This window comes from Pygocentrus nattereri, chromosome 11, assembly GCF_015220715.1.
Source record: "Pygocentrus nattereri isolate fPygNat1 chromosome 11, fPygNat1.pri, whole genome shotgun sequence".
NCBI lineage: Eukaryota > Metazoa > Chordata > Actinopteri > Characiformes > Serrasalmidae > Pygocentrus > Pygocentrus nattereri.
Window position 1 is genome coordinate 4,158,323 of NC_051221.1, and position 25,053 is coordinate 4,183,375.

General features: G+C 43.7%; 1 long non-coding RNA gene and 1 pseudogene across 1 annotated transcript; one reads left to right on the forward strand and one right to left on the reverse strand.

Annotated features, from left to right (window-relative positions):
* Positions 1-25,053, reverse strand: part of LOC108412015 — a 380,788-nt pseudogene that overhangs the window by 336,796 nt on the left and 18,939 nt on the right.
* LOC119264290 lies at positions 1,922-15,032 on the forward strand. Its single transcript, XR_005130946.1, has 3 exons — positions 1,922-1,968; positions 14,507-14,644; positions 14,812-15,032. It is a non-coding gene; the product is annotated as an uncharacterized LOC119264290 (long non-coding RNA).

Below are 25,053 nucleotides of genomic sequence, written 5' to 3' on the forward strand. Positions count from 1 at the left end.
AGTCAAACCAACATTGAATTGATCTACTAACAAGCATTTTGTGTGTAATCAAAGCCTGACATATCATTCTTCTGTGCCATAGACCGCCACTATTGTCCAAAAGCTTTCAAAAACAAGCCAGAGTCCCACCACTGCACTGGGTGATGTTCCTTTATCATGAGTTTATTCATCTTAGTTTGTTTAGAAACAGCTCCAAAAAGCACAAACAGAAAAGTAATTCCATGGAAAAACCAGAGGCCAAAATACTTACAAGATTCTCCCTTATGAGGTTTTCAGGATCTTCGTTGAGGTAAAGAATCATTGCCTTCACTATTCAAGCTCTTTTTGTTTCAGTGGCGTCATTCTGCAGTAAAGAAAAAGGAAACGTATAACTGGTTATAATATTTTATTGTGCAGCATTTAACACCAGACATGCATCACCACACAAGCAAACTGTTCAGGCTCCTAATTCTTTATGATAAAACTTCATGCTTGCTTCATGTCATGCCAATTTACAGGCAGTGTTTGGCCACATATTGTGGCCTGATCTGGGACACACATTCTAATAATAGAAGCACCTGTAAGTGTTTAATAATTACTTGTGGTAACTAGTTATAATTAGCAAATAATTATATATGGCAAGTTACAGTACATGAAAGAATGTACTGTAGAAAGATACTTATTGAATTAATTAGGGATGCAGTGTATTAAGTAGTGCTCATGGAAACTTGAAACTGAATGAATAAGGTGCCCATCAGAATCAGGACACGGTATTCAGTGGCCTGGTCGGTGTCGCTTGTCCACGTGTAAAGCAAGGAGTAAACAAGATGCACTGTGAACAGTTAAAGATCAGATCACTCAAACCACATTTGGAGGTGATCCAGACATCTCTCATCAACATCTGAAGACAAGTATGAACAGAATTCGTCTTCTGTGATCGGATTCTCTCAGACAAGTGGACATACGTCAGTCCAAAAAACATTAATACGAGTAACTATTAATAATAGATTAATATTTATATTAATATAAATATTAATAATAGAAACATTCATTAATAGATCCTGGCTTCTCTATCCCTCATACACCCTCTCTCTTGCTCTGCTATGTGTGTGTATCTATATATGTGTGTGTGTGTGTGTGTGTGTTTGTTTTTATTACATGGTGGGGGTGCAACATGTTAGCACACTCACGGTGTGGGGACCGAAAACATTGTGGGGACCAGTGTGCCGGTCCCCACAATGTGTGCAGCCCAAATGCGTCAGTTCACTCAGGAGACCATGCGGATATGGGTGGCGAAGTTTTTTTCTTGGACCCCACCACTCTCAGAAACCTGAGAAGTGTGTGGAACACACATGCTCACGGCTGCCCCCCGAGGTTGCACCCTACCCTAAAGTGTGCTTACGGATGCGGACTGTAAGCACACTTTCACTAGTGCGCATGCGCAGCCCCGAGACACGTCGCTGAGTGCTGTGAACGCTGCGTTAATCACTGCTGCTACAAGGGAAACACAAATAAGACATATTAATAAAGTAAATAGTTGTGTTAAATTTAAAAATATTACAAGCAAGGAATCAAAACGTGAACAGTTTCGTCAGATTAAAAAAACTCATTGTCTCCTGTTGTAACATGCACTGCATTATAACAGTGAGGTAATTAAACGATAAGTTACCAGAAGGTCCAGAGAAAATATGAAATCTATAATCATCATTCTTATAAAGTCGATGCGTTCAGTGTAATACATATACACCTGCATATATAGTCCGTTTTAACGTTTTAACGCACTCCTGTCGTACTTATGGTTTAAGCTAATGTTGTAAGCTAATGGCTCCGTTTGTGTGCATAGCGAGGTCGGACTGTAGTTTTCTCCGTTCTATACTAAATGGAACGAATGGGAGCGGGAAGAACAAAGAAACTACACTTCCCATAAATCCCTCTGTCACACCGCGAAAGGGCTGAAGGATTGCTGCACTGAAGAAGCGCCGATGTAAGGTAAGTTCAGTAGGATTTTAAACCCTTCATGGCTTAAATACCCGCCTTTGCTCTCAAACATGAGGTTTAATGTTTCCTCTCGACTCCAGTTTTATGTTTATCTCGAGCAGCCGCAACATTTCAGGAGCTCCTAACCCGCTAGCGCTGGTTAGCGTTAGCATTAGCTAGCGCTGGTTAGCGTTAGCTAGCGCTGGTTAGCGTTAGCATTAGCTAGCACTGGTTAGCGTTAGCATTAGCTAGCACTGGTTAGCGTTAGCTAGCGCTGGTTAGCATTAGCTAGCGCTGGTTAGTGTTAGCATTAGCTAGCACTGGTTAGCGTTAGCGAGGGTGGGGGGGAGAAGGTGGGGGGAAGAGAGTGTGAGGGGAGAGGGGAGAGAGGGGGAGAGGGGAGAGAGGGGGTGAGGGTGAGTGGGTGAGAGGGTGAGTGGGTGGGAGTGAGGGGGGGCGAGGGGGGGGGTGAGGGGGAGAGAGGGTGAGAGGATGAGGGGGAGAGAGGGTGGAGGGGGAGAGGGAGTGAGGGAAGGGGGGGAGCGAAGGTGAGGGGAGAGAGGGTGGGGGGGGATGAGGGTGGGGGGGTGAGGGGGAGAGAGGGTGAGAGGATGAGGGGGAGAGAGGGTGGGGGGGGAGAGGGAGTGAGGGAAGGGGGGGAGCGAAGGTGAGGGGAGAGAGGGTGGGGGGGGATGAGGGGGAGAGAGGGTGAGTGGGTGAGAGGATGAGGGGGTGAGAGGGTGAGTGGATGAGGGGGAGAGAGGGGGTGAGGGGGAGAGAGGGTGGGGGGGGTGAGGGTGAGGGGGAGAGAGGGTGAGGGGAGAGGGGGTGGGGGGGAGAAGGTGAGGGGAGAGAGGGTGGGGGCGGTGAGGGGAAGAGAGTGTCGTCGCTCGACACTTGTTTGACCACCAAGCCTAAGTATTATTTCTGGTTTGTAAAATAAAACGAACTCAATTCATTTGTTAAAAGAAAATAAAGAGAATCGAACAAACTAAGGAATACGAGAAGACTAAAAAATACGAGAAGACTCTTCAGAATTCAGAAGTGCAGGTCCTAGCATGGAGAATGTTTTCCAAAGGCCGTTGGACGACACACCCAAATATACAGAATTTGTACACGTTTTATATCCTTTTTTGTCTTCTCCTGGTTTCACAAAACCACCATTATATTCAAATTGACCTTCATATGTCTATCAAAATAGGGTCTTGTGTGAACCATTATCTCCAAGTCTTGTCCGAATTCTTTTAAAAAAAAAACATTGTGCCAAGCACATGCTGGTACTTCTCCATCTCGGCTTTTTGGCCTTGAAAGGTTCACAAGTTCACTCACTCCTTATAAGGTATCTGTTTCCTCTCTTGCGCCCTACTGAGGTTATTTTAGGGCACTTACTCCAATGTGCTTAAGCCTTATTTATGATCTATCCTGTATAATACATGGCATTTTAATTTTGAGATCTTTAATTTACATCAAGAGGGTGAGTGGGTGAGAGGATGAGGGGGTGAGAGGGTGAGTGGATGAGGGGGAGAGAGGGTGAGGGGGAGAGAGGGGGAGAGAGGGGGTGAGGGTGAGGGGGAGAGAGGGGGTGAGGGTGAGGGGGAGAGAGGGTGAGGGGAGAGAGGTTGAGGGGAGAGGGGGTGAGAGAGGGTGGGGGGGGAGAGGGTGAGTGGGTGAGAGGATGAGGGGGAGAGAGGGAGAGAGGGTGAGGGGAGAGGGGGTGAAAGGGTGAGGGAGAGGCGTTATTTAGTTTAGAGAGGAAAGTGTGGTGGATTTTTATTGGTTTCATGTGACCAAAGACAGAGAGAGGGATAGACTGACAGAGAGGGGGGGGGGGGTAGACAGACTGACAGAGGGGGGGGGGGGTAGACAGTGTGGTGAATTTGATCTTATTAATTCTATAGTCATAACATTAATTTCTATCATATTGGTTACTATACTGTGTAAGATCCTGGTTGGAATTTATCCTGTGGGCCTCTGACTGAAATGGGATTGGGATCTCAAGGTAGTAGTGGAACTGATCCAGGGACCATTAGACAGGAGGGGGGCCCCCTGAATATAAACAATGTCTATATATGGTATTAGGTGACAAGGGCTTCTTTGGAGAAAATATATATGCTTGAGAAGACCCATACATTGCTATCTTAATAGACACCAGATGTGGGCTATATGTCCACTGTGACTATAAAAACAAGAGCCGAGAACGTATGTGTCAGAGAAACAATTGGCTTTTCTCTCCAAGCTTGGTTCGCGAAGGCTTGTCTGTGACTTCGACCTCTCAATGCTAATAAACATCTTTATATGCAAGAGACGAGTGTCACCGAAGAGTTTGTTCCTACACCTTTACAGCATCGCTACTAAAGAAACCACAAAAGACTGACAGAGAGGGGGGGTAGACAGACTGACAGAGAGGGGGGGTAGACAGACTGACAGAGGGTGGGGGGGGGGGTAGACAGACTGAATTGAAGTTACTTCAGGACTGATTACGTCTGTTGTGTGATATAAATTTGTGAGAGTTCATTGTTTTTAAGTGAGGCCTTTGGAATGCTATTGGTTACAGATGCTCTCAGGTCTCGCATTGTGGGAACCATCTCAGGATAGAAATGTTTGAATGGTTTTGGTTACACCCACTATCAGGTTTAGCATAGTGGGGACCACGTCCAAGGTGAACCTTCCACTATAGCAGTAGAGTCGCAGGACAACAGACAGACAACATTTCTGAAATAGAGTGTAGGTTACCCTATGACTAATGTCATTCAGGGTCTCATATAAACTGGTAATAATTTCCTGTTTTTAAACAAGCGTTCAAGGTTAATGTTTGTTACACACCCCGTCAGGTCTGCCATAGTGGGGACCATGTGTAAGAAGAACCCTCCACTATAGCAGTAGAGTAACAGGACAATATGTAGACTTAATTTTTGAATTACAGCTTAAATGCCCTCATGAACAATGTTATTCAACATCTGAAATGAATTTGTAATAGTTTCCTCTTCATACGTGAGTCTGTAAGTGAAGTGGAGGTCAGGTTGATATATTCATCAAAATCAGTGTCTTTGTATTGCAGTCTAAAGTCTCCCATTGTCTCCTCATTTCACTTCTAAGTTCCTCAACAGAGCCTGGTATTCCCAAAGGCAGGGTTACTTTTGCAGAGTCATTTTCTCCTAAGATGAAGCACAGCGCAGCGGAAGCAGCCATATTGGTCAACAGGTTCTTCTGAAAAAAAGCCAAAAGACTAAAATTATTAAAGAAAGTGATAGGTAATAGAATTCATCTGAGTATCAGGTTATCATCCATACACACATGCATTAAATGTACAGTTTTGATGTGAAGAAATTCCTCAAACTGTCAAACAAAAAGTACATTCTTTCTTTAAATTTACCTTAAAAATATATAAAAAAGGTATTTTGTGTCTCATTCTCATCTTCACTCCAATAAACAATCAATATAAAATTAAAATGAATTACCAGACATGTGTATGTATCTTTTCAGGGTGACCATTCGAAGGGTTCCACACTTGGAGTCAGCCAGGGGATAGTTGTCAGTCAGTTCACTTAACTTGACCAACACAACTTCTCTTGCTGAAGATGACTAGAGTTCATATGCTCTGTAGTGCTCCCTGTACCGTGAAGATTTTTGCATATGAAGATCAATGTGTCTTCTATTACACACATTTGAACTACCTCTGCAAATTATTAATTCATGTTACTGCAAAAGAAGAACAAAACAAAACAAAAAAGATTTTATACCATGTATAAATACACAATATTCATTGTATATACTAGATGCTTCTTCAATGCATCCAACATAGATCTCTTAGGTCAGGCGTGATGCTTATTCTTAATCCCTGCTAAAATCACCTAACAGTCTTGTGCACTGAAATTACATTACATGAAAGCCTATTAATGCCAAAGTGATGAGATTTGGCTTAAGTTCGCTTGTGCGGGTATTTTGGTGAGGCTGGCGGTGTGGCACTGCAGTGTTAGCGTGCTTTTACATTACATTACATTACATTACATTTAGCAGACGCTTTTATCCAAAGCGACTTACAAATAATGTGGTACATAGAACAAACATAGTCATGCCCAAGGGAAGGAGGGCAAGGAGGAGATGAGGTTGGTAGTGGTCAGATTTGCAAGAGGCGATCAGAGCAAGTGCTCCCTGAAGAGCTCTGTCTTCAGGAGTTTCTTAAAAATAGGGAGGGATGCCCCTGCTCTGACAGTGGAAGGTAGCTTGTTCCACCATTGGGGAATCAAGTATGAGAACAGTCTCGATTGCTTTGTGTGACTGTTTGGCAAAGCTAAGCGACGTTCATTGGAGGATCGCAACGGCCGGGTGGTGCTGTAAGCCTTTAGGAGCGAGTGCAGGTAGGAAGGAGCCTGCTCTGTTAACACCTTGTAGGCAATCGTAAGAGTTTTAAATTTGATACGAGCAGCAACCGGTAACCAGTGGAGCTCAATGAGCAGTGGGGTGACATGCGCCCGTTTTGGTTGGTTAAAGACCAGACGCACTGCAGCGTTCTGAACCATCTTCAGTGGTTTTACAACACAGGCCGGGAGTATGGCATTGCAGTAGTCGAGGCGTGAGATGACCACTGCTTGTACCAAGAGTTGGGTGGCTCGTTGTGCTTGTAGCATGCTTCATGTTTTAAGTGCTAAACAATGTCAATTCAGGGTATTCTGTAATATCCCAATGATAAACATATATGCATCAGGTTTAGAAAATATCTTTGACAGAGTGCAATAGAGGTGATTTACTAAAACTCCATTTTAAAAAACCTCTGTGAAATAGTCTAAGAGTACAGGATGACATCTTCACTAGTGTACATTTTTAAGACTTTGGACCTTCATGTAATACTAAATATTTCTAATCAATAATTTGCAAGATAGCACTATAGGTACATACCACTACTAAAGAGCTACAAGAAGTAGACCATCCAAGTCTTCAAGCTCAGAAATGTTCTTACAGAGATGTCCTGTAATAACACATTCAGAAAACTTGATTAGAAAACAGGCAAAGCTATAATATATTTTTTAAAAGAGAACATTTAGTTTTACACTTCCATCCATCCATCCATCCATCCACCCATCTTCCACCGCTTGTCCAAGTCCAGGTCGCAGTGGCAGCAGCCTAAGCAAAGAGGCCCAGGCCTCCCTCTCCTCCATCACCTCCCTCCCTTCCAGAGGGATGTCAAGGCATTTCCCAAGACAGTCGAGAGATATAATCCCTCCAACATATTCTGGGTCTTCTCCGGGGTCTCCTCCCCATCCAACATGTCTGGAGGGAGGCGTCCAGAGGTCATCCTTACCAGATGCCCCAACCACCTCAACTGGCTGCTCTCAACATGGAGGAGCAGTGGCTCTACTCCGAGCCTCTCCCGAGGCTCTCCCTTAGAGATGCGGTGGGAAGCTCGGCGACCCTGAGGTCTTTCAGTCACTACCCAAAGTTTGTGACCATAGGTGAGAGTCGGAACGTTGATTGACTGGTAAATTGACAGCTTCGCATTGACAGACCAGTATAGGGTCCGCTTTACTGTGCCGCACCATTCCGCCTGTCAACCTCTCGCTCCATCCTTCCTTCACTCATGAGCAAAATCCCAAGATATTTAAACTCCTCCACTTGGGGCAAGAATTCACTCCTTATCTGGACAGAGCATTCCACCCTTTTCCGACTGAGGACCATGGTCTAAGATTTAGAGGTACTGATTTTCATCCCAGCCGCCTCACGCTCGGCTGCAAACTGGTCAAGAGAGAGCTGGAGGTCCCGGCCTGATGACACCAACAGGACCACATCATCTGCAAAAAGCAGGCCACCATACTGGACACCCTCCACCACTTGGCTGTTCCGAGAAAGTACGTCCATAAAAGTTGTGAACAGAATCAGTGACAACGGACAGCCCTGGCGGAGTCCAACCCTGACTGGAAACCAGTCCTACTTACTGCCGGCTATATGAACCAAGCTCCTGCTCTGTTTGTACAGGGACTGAATGGCCCGTAACAACGAGCTCCTCATCCCGTACTCCCGGAGCACTCCCAGGGTGTCTGCGGGGTTGTAAAAAGTATTAAATGGTAGTAAATTCAATTGGTTAAAATTAAGGCCATTAAAAAGTATTAAAAAGTAATAAGCTTCATCTGACGAGGTATTAAATTTTCGAACCCTCATCCAACTGCCTAGACGTTTTTGAATTTGTGTTAAGTGCAGGCCTTTCTCCTAAAATTCCTTAAATTAAATTTATTTTTATGTTGCGAGCAGGTCCTGAGTGATATGACCTGACCTGATGTTTATTTGCGCGAGCGCCAGTCACCTAGATACCCAGCTGGCTTGCCACCAAACCTGTTAGCGAAACACTATAGGAAAGTGCAAGTTTTCTGACGTCTGGCTTGATGACCCAAGATTTAAAGACTGGCTTAGGCCAGTGGTTAGCAACAACCGAGAAGCTTTTTGCCACGTTTGCAAGAGGACCGCTAACCACCAAAGGAGGATGCACAGGCATGGGGAGCATCTTCCAATTTCAGTGTTCTGCGGTACATCGCCGACATCAACCACCACTGCTTTGCCATCAACTGCGCTCCCTACCCGGACTTCTGCCAGCAGTTTCCCAAATGACAGCATCGTCAACGGGTGCTCAGATGCCAGACAGCAGCAGACCCAATGCCCCGTCACCACTACGTTGCGAGCTGAGGTGCTGTGGTGTTTGGACCTTGGATCAATTCTAAAGAAGGCATTGAAGAGCTTTTTCGCAATATGTTTCCAGACTCAGACATAGCGAAATCCTTAGCGTTAGACAAGGATAAAACTGCTTACTTTATCAAATTTGGTATTGCGCCATGTTTCAAGAAGCAACTGGTGAAGACCATAAACAAAGCTTGGCCGTTTGTTCTAATGTTTGACGAGAGCCTCAACCAATCCTCAAAAAAAAACCAGATGGACTTACATATTCGTTTTTTGGAGGATGGCTGTGTCAGGTCAAGATATTTTGGCTCAGAATTCCTGGGACATGCAACAGCTGATGACCTGCTGCAGCACATCAAAGTAAGTTTATTTTCTTATGAATAATTCCTGACTAGGCTTGGGCGATATGGAGAAAATGCCTTGTACCACGGTATGACAAAATACCGGCGATATATTTTATTTTTACATTTGTACATGTATATTTTATTTACCTAGTGGGTAATTTGGGTAAACCGCAGTGTTTCCTTGAAAATGCAGCCTGATTCACGTGAGAGTCACACAGGATAGCATCTTAATGTAACAGGGAATTACTGCAGGAGACCGGTAGTAGGGTAATAGGGAATTTGTAGGAATTTACACCATCTCCACAATGCATTTTCAACCCTTATTTTGAGCGGAGACTTTGGAGCTTTTAACTTTCTTTTAAGTTGACTGAAACCCAGAAAGAAAGAAGATAGATAAGATCTATCCCCGTAGGGAAATTCAAGCATCCCGCAGAGCACAGAGAGATGTCCAGCCGTCTGATTGTAAGGTAACTAAAACGCTAGCGATTGACATGGTAATGCTTTTAAATGGATAAATTGGTATCTCAATAAAATCTCACCTTGCTAGACAACATCACTACTGTCAGTTAAAATGAACATTTCAATCTCACGTTCGTTTGAAACAATATGTAAGTTGAAGTCCTGATGTGCTAGCTCGCTAGCTCGCATACTAGCCATATTCCCATTGTTACTCAGGCAAAATCGGTTGATGTGCTAACAATAGCAAGCTAGCTATCTCGGTTAAGTGTCAACTATCTGTATCGTGTGTAAATATGGGAGCCGTTGGCATCACACACGCAAAAACATAGAATTATAGTCATAGAATTATATTTATATAATCTCACTGGTTATTTAGATGCCCTGCGATGGACTGGCGACCTGTCCAGGGTGTATACTGCCTTCCGCCCGAAGACTGCTGGGATAGGCTCCAGCATCCCCCCGCAACCCTGACGGAGAAGTGGCTTAGAAAATGGATGGATGGATGGTTGGATGGTTATTTAGAGTAATATTCAGGAGACCGTAGCTGTATCCTTTTACAAGAAAAGGCTGTGTTAGAGATGGCAATACGTCGATATTGCCCTCTCACCTCAAAGTATGCTATTTTGCAACATAAGATAGTCATGGTAAACGTAAATACCGGCAGTCAAGAGTACAGCGCGCTATGAAAAATATACCGCCAAAGCCTTGTCCTGACATATCCATCTCTGTCAAATGTTACTCAAATGGCTCATGTTTTACTTAAGGATAATTATTTTTGTAAGTATAGGCTAATGTTGTCTAAATGTTCAATTTGAAGCATACATTACTGTTTGTCTGTATATGCAGTTTACTTCGACAATAAGTGTTTATTCATCCAATCTTTCTTCTGTGTGATGATTCACAGGATACACATATGTTGCGCAATTGAACATGAGGCAGCTTCTGTCGGTCGGAATGGATGGCCCCAATGTAAATTTTAAGTTCTTAGATCTCCTTCAAAAGGAGCTTCATGCTCAAGTGATAATGGTTGGGAGCTGTGGACTATATACCCTCCACAATGCCATGAAGGCAGGCTTTATAGCCTGTCAACTGTCAAACCTCTGCATGCATTTTCTGTTCCCATTGATCTTGCCTGGAGAGAGGACTTCACGAAGCTCACCAGCTCCTCTTGCTTTCCCCTCTCCTTCTGCGGACATAGATGGGTGGAGAATGTTCCGGTGGTAGAGAGAGCAATCGAGATTTGGCCCGTGATTCAAAAGTATGTGGATGCTGCAGATAAGAGGGTCCAAACACCCAGCACAGCCTCATATGATGCCATCTTGGCAGCATGAGGTGATACTCTCATCATCCCAAAACTGGCATTCTTCCTTGCAATTGCAAGAAGTTTTAACCCATTTTTACAGAAATACCAGACAGACGAGCCAGTGTTGCCTTTTTTTGGCAAAAAACCTAACTGACCAGAGAAAGCCACTTCAGTAGCCGCTTTAAGTCATGCTGGTATTAATAATATTTTGTAGGTATTAAAAAGGTATTAAAAATGTATTAAATTCAACTTAAGAATCTCTGTATATACCCTGACTCCCCACAGGATCCCTCGAGGGAGACGGTCGAATGCCTTCTCCAAATCCATGTAGACACATGTAGACTCGTTGAGCAAACTCCCATGGACCCTCCAGGACGCTGGTGAGGGTAAAAAGCTGATCCAGTGTTCCACGACCTGGGCGAAACCCACATTGTTCCTCTTGTATCTGAGATTCAACTATCAGTCTGACTCTCTTCTCCAGTACCCCTGCATGGACCTTACCGGGTGGGCTGAGAAATGTGATCCCCCGATAGTTGGAACACACCCTCTGGTCCCCTTTCTTAAAAAGTGTGACCACCATCCCGGTCTGCCATTCTAGGGGGACCGCTCCAGATGTCCACGCGAGGTGTGTCAACCAAGACAGCCCTATAACATCAGGAATTCACCAGGAACTCATCCTCCCCCGGTGCTCTGCCACCAAGGAGTTTTCCAACCACCTTGGTTACCTCAGCCCGAGTGATGGACGGACCCTCGCTCGGATCTCCAAGCTCTGCCTCCTCTAGGGAAGAATCGTTGTTGGGATTGAGAAGATCCTTGAAGTATTCCTTCCACCTTCCAATGACATCCCCAGTTGAAGTCAGCAGCCCCCCAGCCCCACTGTAGGCGCCTGATGGTTTGCCAGAACCTTCTCGGTTCCTGTTGTTAGTCTTTCTCCATGGCCTCACCAAACTCCTCCCACACCTGAGTTTTTGCCTCAGCAACCGCCGAAACCGCAACCCGCTTGGCCCTTCGGTGCCCATCTTTTGCCTCCAGAGTCCCACAAGCCAACCAGGCCCAATAGGACTCTTTCTTCAGCTTGACGGCTCTCTTTACCCGGGGTGTTAACCAACGGGTTCGGGGATTGCTGCCATGACAGGCACCTATGACTTTGCGGCCACAGCTCCGATCGGCTGCATCGACAACGGAGGCACAAAACAGGGCCCTCTCTGACTTGATGTCAACGGCCTCCCTCAGTATGCGGTCGAAGCTTTGTCAGATGTGGGAGTTTCTGGTAGGTTCCTCTGCCAGAAGTTCCCAACAAACCCTCACAACTCCTTTGGGTCTGCCAGGTCTATCCAGTATTTTCCCTCGCCATCTGATCCAACTCACCACTAGGTGGTGATTGGTTGACAGCTCCACTCCTCTCTTCACCCAGGTGTCCAAAACACATGGTCACACATCCGATGACACAACTATGAAGTCGCTCAACGAACTGTGGCTTAAGGTGTCCTGATGCCATGCGACACACTTATGCACACCTTTGTGTTCGAACATGGTGTTTGTTATGGACAGACAATAACAAAACACTACTTGGGTTCAGATCAGGGAGGCCATTCCTCCCAATCACACCCTTCCAGGTCTCACTGTCATTGCCCACGTGAGCGTTGAAGTCACCCAGCAAGACAATGGTTTTACACTTATTACATTAAAACCTGAAAATGATGGATCATTTAATACATGCCAATGCTAGGTTTGGTACAGGTTGGGCCACTCCAACTTGTTGTTATGTCATATAGCCATGTTATGTCATTGCTGTAATGCAAAATCTTGTAACGCCTTTTCTGCTTTTTTCACTTCTCGCCATGATTTTCATAAGGTTGCTGTTGTCTACGTTGTGTCAAAAATGACTGATGGTTAATGAACAAATAGAAATGCTCCAAAGTAACTTGGAATAAAACATTTTTACATTGACTTCAATTGAAATTTGAAATGGTTTTTTTCTTATCCTGTAAAGTTGCAGTTTTGAAGAAATTAGGTTTTTGCATGACAACAATGTGTATTCATTAGCAGTCTGGTAAAATATTAATGATTCGTAAAATATTAATGATTATAAACAGTTGGGTCTTTTGAGGCATTTATAAGTACTGCTAGCCCAACTGTGCAGAATTTGTTCAACTTTATTCTACATTCTTGACTCATCCACTGCATCTTTAATGGTGAAACAGTTACATACTCTAACAAAAGCACTGAGACACACCTCAAGCGCCTTGACATGCAGTCTATCTTTACACACACTGGTGAAAAAATGGGTGGTTCTAAAGTTCACTGAATTCAAGTTGTACTGTAATAGCATGGTACAGTTGGAACCTCTCTTTAGGAACCACAGCAACTCAGTCTCGGACCATGTAACGTTACAGAGTGAAGTCTACGAGTGATGAAGAGCATGGTGCAGAAGTATTTCCAATGCTCTGCTGACTCCATAACTGCAGAGCTCCTAATCTGCTGTTAGAGCTGCAAAAGGGGACCAACTTTTATGCGTTTTCACTAGCCAGCTATCTAACTTGAGTTAGTTTATATTTTAGTATATAAATCCAAATGTATGTGAGTGACGTAAAGTAATACTGTCAGTATCCAAATATAACCACATACTGGTATGTCCACTTTACAGACTGCATTAAAAAGCAGGCCGATGTGGCTAACGCAGTTCATTAAACAACATGAACCACTTGCACCTTTGAGGCTCTAAAAGATACTTAATTTAAATGCAATATCAATAAAATATCCCACTGTAAAACCCAAAACTCAGAAAGACTGACCATTTAATAGTGAATCGCCAACTATGCCAGCTAGCCCAAGCGCTAGCTGGGTCGGCATAGTTGGAGAGTCAAACAACACACGAAAGATATAGTTAAGCAACTGCACATAAAACTTTAATATGCAGTACACGAGGTTACAACAAGCCACAGGATGCGACCGAAGTGGTTTTACTTACTTTAAATGTGAATTCCAAGAGTTTGCTAACGCAAACTTAGCTGGTGCTAAGGATAGCTAACTAGTGCTCTCTCAGTATCTGTTTAAACGGGGAGGTTCCTCTTACCAAAATGAGCCATATTACACTAAATAGTTTAATAAAACAGCCACTACAGCTCAACGTTAGACATAATTATGCTGAAGAGAAGAGTTTGCAAAGAGCCCCGAATGTCCCGGATGAACAGATCACTGGCCACCATGTTGAGTTCACTTCACAGTGTTGCTTCGACAAAACATGCACTCATTAAGTAAATCTAATAACCCACCTGCATTTCATCAAAACAACCCAGCTGACTCAAGTTTCATTCTGTAACACAAATGTGTTAAATAACTTTAGTGAAAGAAACTTACGGAAAAACAACAACAGCATGAGTTTACTTTCTTGAGTGTAGTTTGCATGAATGATATTGAGGTGTTATTACACTCATCTTGCATTTGTTATATTGTTATATTCTGTTATATATAGAATATATATTCTGTTATATATAAATATGTTATATATTGTTATATATGTAGAAATATATATATTTCTTCAGAGGGAAACTGGAAGCATCAGCATCTGATCCGCGCAAGCTGTTCAACATTTTCTCCTCTCTTCTCAACCCTCCTCCTCCCCCTGCACCCTGTTCTCTCACCCCTGAGGTTTTTGTCACCTTCTTTGAGGAGAAGGTTGATAGAATCCACCAGTCTTTTCCTTCTGTCCCCGCTCAATTCACTAGACCACATCATCTCATTCTCAATCCCTTAAACTGTTTTTCTTCTCTTTCCACAGACGCTGTTCTTCAACTGATCAAATCCAGTAACCCAACCACCTGCCCACTGAATCCCATCCCATCGGCATTGTTTCAGTCAATCTCTGAGGACATACTGCTCTTCATCACGTTTCTCATCAACAAGTCCTTGGCATCAGGTGAAGTTCCATCAACTTTCAATACTGCAAGAGTACTTCCCATCTTGAAGAAACCCATGCTTGACAGCTCTGATGTCAACAACTACAGACCGGTATCACTTCTTTCTTTCGTTTCAAAAATTCTTGAACGCGCAGTCTATAATCAACTTTCTCTCTTTCTCACACAGAACCAGCTCCAAGACCCCAACCAGTCTGGCTTCAAACCAGCACACTCTACAGAAACTGCCCTCATCGCAATGACCGAGAACCTCCAATCTGCAAGATTAGCCAAATTGTCATCTGTTCTGATCCTTCTTGATCTCTCAGCAGCTTTTCACACAGTCAACCGTAAGATCCTTCTGGACATCCTCACCAACCTTGCAGTCGCTTACTATGCGTGGAAGTGGTTCAAGTCTTATCTGGAGGATCGCTCTTATCAGGTGACATGGAGAGGGTTCACATCCTTTCCATGCAGGCTCTCCACTGGTGTCCCCCAAGGCTCGGTCCTGGGTCCTCTTCTCTTTTCTCTTTACACTAGCTCTCTTGGTGATGTAATATCTTCTCATGGCTTCTCTTATAAATGTTATGCTGATGACAGTCAACTAATGTTTTCTTTCTCGCCCTCTGACACACAGGTTTCCAGTCGCATCTCGGCATGCCTTTCTGACATCTTTTCATGGATGGCAGCCCACCACCTGAAGCTCAATCCCAGCAAGACTGAGCTGCTATTCATCCCTGCATCTACAGGTCCTCATCACAATCTCACCATCTCAATTGAGAACTCTCTGATTGTTCCATCTGTAGAGGCAAAAATTCTTGGTGTGAGTCTGGATGGCCAGTTATTGTTCTCAACTCACATTGCGAACCTGACTCAGTCATGCAGATTTCTCCTGTACAACATCCGTAAGATCCGACCCTTCCTCACCCAAGAGGCCGCCCAAGTGCTAGTGCAGTCTCTTGGCATCTCAAGGCTTGACTACTGAACTCGCTCTTGGCTAATGCTTTTTCTCTCGGTATCTACGGTGACTTTTTGTTTCTAGCAGTATCTGAGCTCAGAACCATCTTTCTCTCTAACCTACTGGTAACTAGGAAAGATACTTTCTCTAGACAGACAAAGCACTTCTTGTAAGTCGCTCTGGATAAGAGCGTCTGCTAAATTATGTAAATGTTATATTCATGTTTTTCTTTATATTTTTATATCTGTTATCTTTATGTACTGTTAGGCTCTCTTTACCTCTGTTAATGCGTGTGTGCTCTGTTGAGGGCCTCTCTCGCCCCTCCCTCGATGTATACAATAGCATGCCAATGGGATGAGAAAGCTTTTCCAGATGTTTCCTTATGAGAATGTATGGATGTGTGTGTGTCTCTAACCATGTTATGTATGTGCGTCCATTCAGCATATTAGACCTGACAAGGGAGCTTGGACAAGCGAGAGATCCCACATTCGGCCTTCGGGACTATCACAGGACTTTATTTTTTATTATCTTAATAATTTGAAATAAAGTTGTTCATGTTTAAATCCAGTTAGTGTCTACAGAGCTTTCATCTCCCCACCTATACAACTGAGAATAAACAACAATATCCATAAGTATGTTTTACTATCATCATTGATAGTAACACGTCACGTATATTTACGTAAAAGCCATTGACGACAACTGACGATGTGTCGGCTTATTGAACAAGGTGTAGACTTCAACCACTATCCCTTGTAACTCAGATCCGAGGGGCAAGGGTCAAAATAAGAAATGGGATTAGGCTTTGCACTCACGTTATGAGAGCTACACAGATTAAAATTCAAATTTTCTGTCAATCGTTTTTGACTGTTTTATTTTCTTTCAGTACATTTGATGTTTTGTTCACAGGTGCCAGTGTTGGAACTGCACATTTGAAATGTTTTATGTGCTCACTTCCTTCCGTGGTTAATAAATATATCAAGCATGTGTGTCCTGTCTCTGAGTGCTCATTACACCTCTTTCATGTGGAATTACGTGGGTACTTCTGTCTTTCAAAGGGTGCATGATTGATTCAAAAGTAAAATAAAATAGGAACAGTTTCACCTTTTAACGTCCCTTGTTGAAAACTTGGGGCTGTAAAGGAAATTTGTATGACGCTCACCCATGTATAAACTGTAAGGCTGATGCATTCTCTCTGTTACTACTGCACTGCGCTAGCTTGCAGTGTGTGACTGTGTTGAGGAGAAGATCCTGTCCTTGTCCTTGAGCACTAAATCACTCGGGGGCAGAGCAGGACATCATTCCCTGATACTTCTGTTGGTCGCAGTTTATATGAAGGGGCTCTAAAAACTGTGTAGTTACACATGAAAAACGTGCAACACCAGTGGCTAAATGATCAGTAGTTACAATGTTACTGATGGGTTACAGACGTTAAAGTGTATAAGGCTTGATAAAAATGCTCTATATGATACTGATATGATACTGGGCTCTAATATGCATTCAGTTGTGTGCTGTCTGAAAGCACTATGTCCTGGGTCTGCAATGGTCATAGGACAGGGCTCCTCTCTCTCTCTGTGTCTTTCTCTCTCTCCCTCTCCCTCTCTCTCTCTGTGTATCTCTCTCTCTCTCCCTCTCTGTCTCTCTTTCTCTCTCTCTCTCTCTCTCCCTCTCTCTCTTTCTCTCCCTCTCTCTCCCTCTCTCTGTCTCTCTCTCTCCCCCTCTCTCTCTCTGTCTTTCTCTCTCTCTCTCCCTCTCTCTCTCTTTTTCTGTCTCTCTCTCTCTCTCCCTCTCTCTCTCCCTCTCCCTCTTTCTCTCCCTCTCTCTCTCCCTCTCTCTCTGTGTCTCTCTCTCTCCCTCTCTCTCTCTCTGTCTCTCTCTCTTTCTCTCTCTCTCTCTCTCTCCCTCTCTATTTTCTGTCTCTCTCCCTCTCTCTCTCTCTCACTCTCTCCCTATCTCTCTCTCTCTCTCCCTCTCTCTCTCTCTCCCTCTCCCTCTCTCTCTCTGTGTGTCTCTCTATCTCTCCCTCTCTCTCTCCCTCTCCCTCTTCGCGAAAGAGCTTGAAGAGAGAATTCTCTGACACGTACATTTACGACTCCAGGTTTTATACCGGTGTGGCCATCTGGTTTCTGTCCTCAATTTTGATGTATGGATCTTCTTTAGCCAAATTTGGTATAAACATACGTTATTGTCCAGAGTAGCCCCAGTCGCCTAACCCCCATATATAGCATTGTTTAGATTCAGGGGGGCCCCTATACTGCTGTCCAGCTGCCTCCTGAATCAGCTCCACCATATTTCAGTCAGAGGCCCACAGGATAAACTCAACCAGAATCTACACAGTCTAATAACCGAATATGATAGAAAATAATGTTACGACTATAGAATTAATAAGGTCAAATTCACCACAGTTCCCCCCTTTTTTGGGACATTTACGTCTCAAAAAACCAAGGAAGGGCTCTTACTAGCATACTTTAAGTACATGGAGTGCGAGAACGAAAAACCTGTCAGGCAGCTTTCTTTCTTAAATGTCCATCAAACAATCTAGACAGGAAAAAGTCTCTCGCGGTCCTCCTGCCCTGAGCAACCACCTATTGTACTCCATGTCAATCTTAAAAGGATGATAACGAATCACTTAAAATGTAATTAGCAAATACATTTGAAACCTCAGAAAATAAAATCAAAAATGTCCACCTTCCAGCTGGTCGACCCATCGGACTTTCCAGCAGACCTATCCCTGCCTAGCAACCATATCCCTAGCCATCGAGAAAAGAAAAAAACATCTGAGGTCCCAAAGTACTTACCCCATAACAGAAACATCATTCTTCAAACAGGTACAATAAACAGAATCTCACCAATTATAACATAATGGAACACAAACAAATACTTGTACAGGTATACATAAACATAAGAATGTGTCACACTGAAGCTCCTCCTTGACTTCGGACAGTCCATCACAGCATCGTGGTGTCAATGATGTCGTGAATAGGAACATTCTCCAGTCCATTTTATTCTCTCTGTCAGGACAAGTTCCTTCAGCATTCCCAGTGGCCTTTCCCCCCTTTTTCTCATACTAGAGGAAAGAAAGAAATCACCAGCCAGTATCTTTTTGCAAAACCACAGACATACAGTAATATAATGATTAATATATTAGTTAATATAAATCAAATAAATGGAAATTAATAATCCCATTACATAATGACAAAAGACAAGAATAAATGTCAAGATTATAATAAGCTCAATACTCAAATTGGATATTTATCCATCAATTTAGGTGTTATCACTTCTTCCTCTTCTATATCAGTCATCTGTAAGACTGACAACTGGCGGCATGGTGGCGTGGTGGGTAGCGCCGTCGCCTCACAGCAAGGAGGGCCTGGGTTCGATTCCCCGGCCGGGCGACCGGAGTCCTCTCTGTGTGGAGTTTGCATGTTCTCCCCGTGTCTGCGTCGGTTTCCTCCCACAGTCCAAAAGACATGCAGTTAGGCCATTTGTGTAAAATGATCAAATTGTAAGTCGCTCTGGATAAGAGCATCAGCCAAATGCAAATAATAATGACAACTGACCATTTTCCCCTGGCATCACAACTCCTACCCATCTCAATATCATAGCTTTCGCACAGGTCAATATCAGCGTACAAAAACAAAACATTGCACACAATGATATAACCACTGCTATCAAAACCTGAACTATAGCTGACCCCAACGGAGCCAACTTCTCTAGCAACCAATCATTAGCTGACCATCCAGCTCCCTCAGAAGGACCAAATGCATCTCTTATATGTTTCAATGCATCTACAACATTAGTTATGTTATCAGTGCTATCAGGAATTAAAGTATAACAATCGTCTCCTGTCAAATTCAAAGCCACACAAAGACCTCCTCGTTTAGCTAAAATGTAATCAAGCGCCATATCATGTTTCAACAATGTCAACCTATGACTCTTTTGAGCATTGGACAAATATTCAAAACCTTTTATTGTCTCATTTGCAAAACCTTGTAATGCATAAGTAATATTATCAATATGATCAGCCAAAAACGTCACACCATACCATGGAAATATTCCAATTCCCCACTTCTCTCCAAGACTTATTCTCCAATGATAGGCTTCCAAGTTATGAAATTTTGCCATCTCTCTTTTCCCCCTACATCTCTCTTTTCCTCTAGTGGTCCCAAATGACCACTAGATGAGTTCTCACGAGGAGCTTGTCCTATCCCTACAGTAAAAACTTCATACGGTCGCTTTAACGTTGCCATATAACAACAACCGGTCCATCCATATGGCAAAAATATATAAGCTTTATCACCACAAACCCACCAAATGTCCTTAAAATTCCCAATAGTTACATTTCCTGGTGAAATTTGATTCCTTACCATTAAAGTTACACTCGACTTTCGCTTTGGTAAATGAAAACCACTTCATATAAGTTTTCCCAAGGATACTTTGTACGATCACCCAGAGTCATCATATAAGTCTTACACTCTGATATTCCCATAAACACCCCTGGACCTCCACAAGTGTTATTTGAGCAAAAACACTTGTCAGCCTGCACTGGTCCTCTATTGCATCAGGAATCGCCGTCATCACATCCTCATGCTGATCAAGTAAATTTATGTATGGCAAGTTACTTAACCAAGCACATTCTAACTGAGGTCTAAACAAATTCGATGATATAGCCATCCATCTATTATGTGGCGAGCGTTGATGGTATAACATCCACGATACTACATAATATTGACATTTGATGGCTAATGGTTCCGGCACCGCTTCTAAAATTAAAGACCATGAACCTGGTGCTGGAATCTTCACTACACATGGACCATCCACTTTACTCACTGATCTCACAGAATGAGTCAACTGCTGAAACCATAAATTTCTCCCCGCAAATGGGTCTGCTATTTTCATTGCTGAGGAATCAAATCCATATGCTTTCCACTTAGCTTCTCTCTTCTGTAATGCATGATAATGGTCAATCGTATCTTCTGATATCCAATCAGAATCAAAAAACTCATCATCCATCATTGGTTCTCTCATTTCAAAAGTCTCATTACCAGTCTTCACACTAGACTCTATCTTTAGCATAGACTTCTGAACACAACTGGCCCCCCCTTTTTTTCACAGAAAGAGAGAGAGAGAAAAAGAATGACTAGTTTTTTCACAACACACACAGACTATTTCAACAAAACACATACAAATTCAACATAAAAATTCTCTCACACAGGGATCGATCATTTCCCATTCGTTCATACAACCTAGACGCATGCGTTATGGCCGCTTTTCCTTTATTTTCCATATCCTTTAAAAACTCTAAATTTATGCTACCTTTGAGACAAAGTTATCCTAACGACAAGACAGCATCCGCCCCTTTCCTGTCCAATGGACCGTCTCTCAACTCCACTAGAACCCTGAGACCCCACAGAGTAAACTCCAACCAGGATCTACACAGTATAACCAATATGATAGAAATTAATGTTGCGACTATAGAATTAATAAGATCAAATTCACCACAGGTCCAACAGTGGTCCAACATTGTTACATTTACAAAAGTAAGTTAAATCGATACAATGAAATCATTCTGTTGCCATTAATCAGCACAATTAAGCAAAACAAAAGAAAAAGCATTTTGATAGGTTGATGTTGGTCAGTTTAGTTGGCTACACTGCATCTGTGGTTGACTGGTCAGCTGATTTAATCCTATTTTGAGATAATTGCCCAATGCCTTCGCTCATGATGAATTACAGTATGTGGTTGCTGTGAAACGATGTTACAGCTCCCTCGTGTCCATGTCGCCATTCTACAGGCACACATTAGTGAGTGCTGTGTCCACACTCTGAGCACTGATACGGTTTCTCACCTGTGTGAATGTGCTGGTGTACTTGGAGATAACTGCGTGTAGTAAAACTCTTTTCACACTCTGAGCATTGATACGACTTCACTCCTGTGTGAACGTGTTGGCGTACTTGGAGATAAGTGCGTGAGGTAAAACTCTTTTCACACTGCAAGCACCAAAATGGTTTCTCTCCTGTGTGAATGCACTGGTGTATTTGGAGATGACCCTTTAGTCTAAAGCTTTTTCCACACTATGAGCAGATACACGGTTTCTCTCCTGTGTGAATGCGCTGGTGTATTTGGAGAGAACCCTTTCGTCTAAAGCTCTTCCCACACTCTGAGCAGGTATACGGTTTCTCTCCTGTGTGAATGCGCTGGTGTACTTGGAGAGAACCCTTTCGTCTAAAGCTCTTCCCACACTCTGAGCAGATATACGGTTTCTCTCCTGTGTGAATGCGCTGGTGTATTTGGAGAGAACCCTCATGTCTAAAGCTCTGTCCACTCTGAGCAGATATACGGTTTCTCTCCTGTGTGAATGCTCTGGTGTACTTGGAGAGAACCCTTTAGTCTAAAGCTCTTCCTACACTCTGAGCAGATATACAGTTTCTCTCCTGTGTGAATGCGCTGGTGTATTTGGAGAGAACGCTTTAGTCTAAAGCTCTGTCCACACTCTGAGCAGATATACGGTTTTTCTCCTGTGTGAATGCGCTGGTGTATTTGGAGAGAACGCTTTAGTCTAAAGCTCTGTTCACACTCTGAGCAGATATACGGTTTCTCTCCTGTGTGAATGTGCTGGTGTATTTGGAGAGAACGCTTTAGTCTAAAGCTCTGTTCACACTCTGAGCAGATATACGGTTTCTCTCCTGTGTGAATGTGCTGGTGTATTTGGAGAGAACGCTTTAGTCTAAAGCTCTGTTCACACTCTGAGCAGGTATACGGTTTCTCTCCTGTGTGAATGCGCTGGTGTATTTGGAGAGAACGCTTTAGTCTAAAGCTCTGTTCACACTCTGAGCAGGTATACGGTTTCACTCCTGTGTGAATGCGCTGGTGTATTTGGAGAGAACCCTTTTGTGTAAAGCTCTGTTCACACTCTGAGCAGGTATACGGTTTCTCTCCTGTGTGAATGTGCTGGTGTATTTGGAGAGAACCCTTTCGTCTAAAGCTCTGTCCACACTCTGAGCAGGTATACGGTTTCTCTCCTGTGTGAATGTGCTGGTGTACTTGGAGAGAACCCTTTCGTCTAAAGCTCTTCCCACACTCTGAGCAGATATACGGTTTCTCTCCTGTGTGAATGCGCTGGTGTATTTGGAGAGAACCCTTTCGTCTAAAGCTCTGTCCACACTCTGAGCAGGTATACGGTTTCTCTCCTGTGTGAATGCGCTGGTGTATTTGGAGATGACCCTTTCGTCTAAAGCTCTGTCCACACTCTGAGCAGGTATACGGTTTCTCTCCTGTGTGAATGCGCTGGTGTATTTGGAGAGAACGCTTTAGTCTAAAGCTCTGTTCACACTCTGAGCAGGTATACGGTTTCTCTCCTGTGTGAATGCGCTGGTGTATTTGGAGAGAACGCTTTAGTCTAAAGCTCTGTTCACACTCTGAGCAGGTATACGGTTTCTCTCCTGTGTGAATGCGCTGGTGTATTTGGAGAGAACCCTTTCGTCTAAAGCTCTGTCCACACTCTGAGCAGGTATACGGTTTCTCTCCTGTGTGAATGCGCTGGTGTACTTGGAGAGAACCCTCATGTCTAAAGCTCTGTCCACTCTGAGCAGATATACGGTTTCTCTCCTGTGTGAATGCGCTGGTGTATTTGGAGAGAATCCTTTCGTCCAAAGCTCTGTTCACACTCTGAGCAGATATACGGTTTCTCTCCTGTGTGAATGCGCTGGTGTATTTGGAGAGAACCCTTTCGTCTAAAGCTCTGTCCACACTCTGAGCAGGTATACGGTTTCTCTCCTGTGTGAATGCTCTGGTGTACTTGGAGAGAACGCTTTAGTCTAAAGCTCTGTCCACACTCTGAGCAGATATACGGTTTCTCTCCTGTGTGAATGCGCTGGTGTATTTGGAGAGAACGCTTTAGTCTAAAGCTCTGTTCACACTCTGAGCAGGTATATGGTTTCACTCCTGTGTGAATGCGCTGGTGTATTTGGAGAGAACCCTTTTGTGTAAAGCTCTGTTCACACTCTGAGCAGGTATACGGTTTCTCTCCTGTGTGAATGCGCTGGTGTATTTGGAGAGAACGCTTTAGTCTAAAGCTCTGTTCACACTCTGAGCAGGTATACGGTTTCACTCCTGTGTGAATGCGCTGGTGTATTTGGAGAGAACCCTTTTGTGTAAAGCTCTGTTCACACTCTGAGCAGATATACGGTTTCTCTCCTGTGTGAATGCGCTGGTGTATTTGGAGAGAACCCTTTCGTCTAAAGCTCTGTCCACACTCTGAGCAGGTATACGGTTTCTCTCCTGTGTGAATGCGCTGGTGTATTTGGAGAGAACCTGAAAGGACCGGCCGTTTTTGGTCCGTTCATGAAGAGGAACCAGAGAGTGGATCACCTGTCCTGTGAAAAGTCTCAGTTGCAGCGGGAGCGCTCGGTGCAGGAAGACAGAACGACTCTCTTAATCAATCAAAGAGTTTATTAAGTCTTCTGCACAAAGAAAGAAGGGCACTCCTTCTTTTATACAAACACGTCCTGCCCTGTTGCGTACAAGCAAACAGGGTGGACCCAAATAAGTTGTCTAACAGTCATGAAATGCTAAGCTGACACTCACGGACCACCGGAACTGCCCAAAGGAGGGGGGCTTCTGCTCTGTGTACGATAATCTTACCTACGAAAGAGAACAAATGGTTCTGGACAGAATGTTGTCCCGATAAGAGGAGCAAGTTGTTTGTGCAAAACTGCCAAGGACAGTAGCTATGCTTGCTACAAAGTCTGCTTAGAGCAGAGTTAGAGCAGAGTTAACCCTTTCATTCCCCTCTTTTATGCCTCACAAACTGGTGAGGCATAACAGGGCGAGTCACAGTGGTGCGTGAGTACACACATACATATGGTTGGTGCTGGAGATGAGAGGCTGGTATACGGGCCGCGGGGGTCGCATTGCAGAGGCCAGCGCGTAGACCCTTTCCATGAGGCATCTGAAAAAAACAAGGACCCAAACACAACAACAGCAAAACCATACAGATAATGGGGACAGCCATGGCAAAATAAGGAGTAAGTAGTTAATAAGGAGTTAGTAAGGAGTTAGTAAGGACATATTTAAGAATGTACTGCAAACATGTAGCAAGATCTGTAGTGTTGCGAGTTTTAGAACAAAAATCCTGCGATAAAGAAAGAGAATAATTAATGTGAGGGTAATCATAATGAGTAACATTCAAACAGTCAGGAGACAGACAGGTGTGTGCTACAGCCTACAGAGTAGCAGAGAGATCCTGAGGGGCCGTGACCATGGAGTGCTTGTTCACACTGGAGGGCATCAGGTGACACACGTAGCAGAAGTCATTGGTGTACTGCTTGGCAGTCCAGTTAGCACACTGCCAGAAAACGTTATCCATGGGGGATCCGCCAGCACGTTCCACCCGGCACAGGATTAATATTAGTTGCAACATACTTCTGAAACACAGGACAGGTTAGAGATAGGAAACAAAAATATTTAGACGTCTAA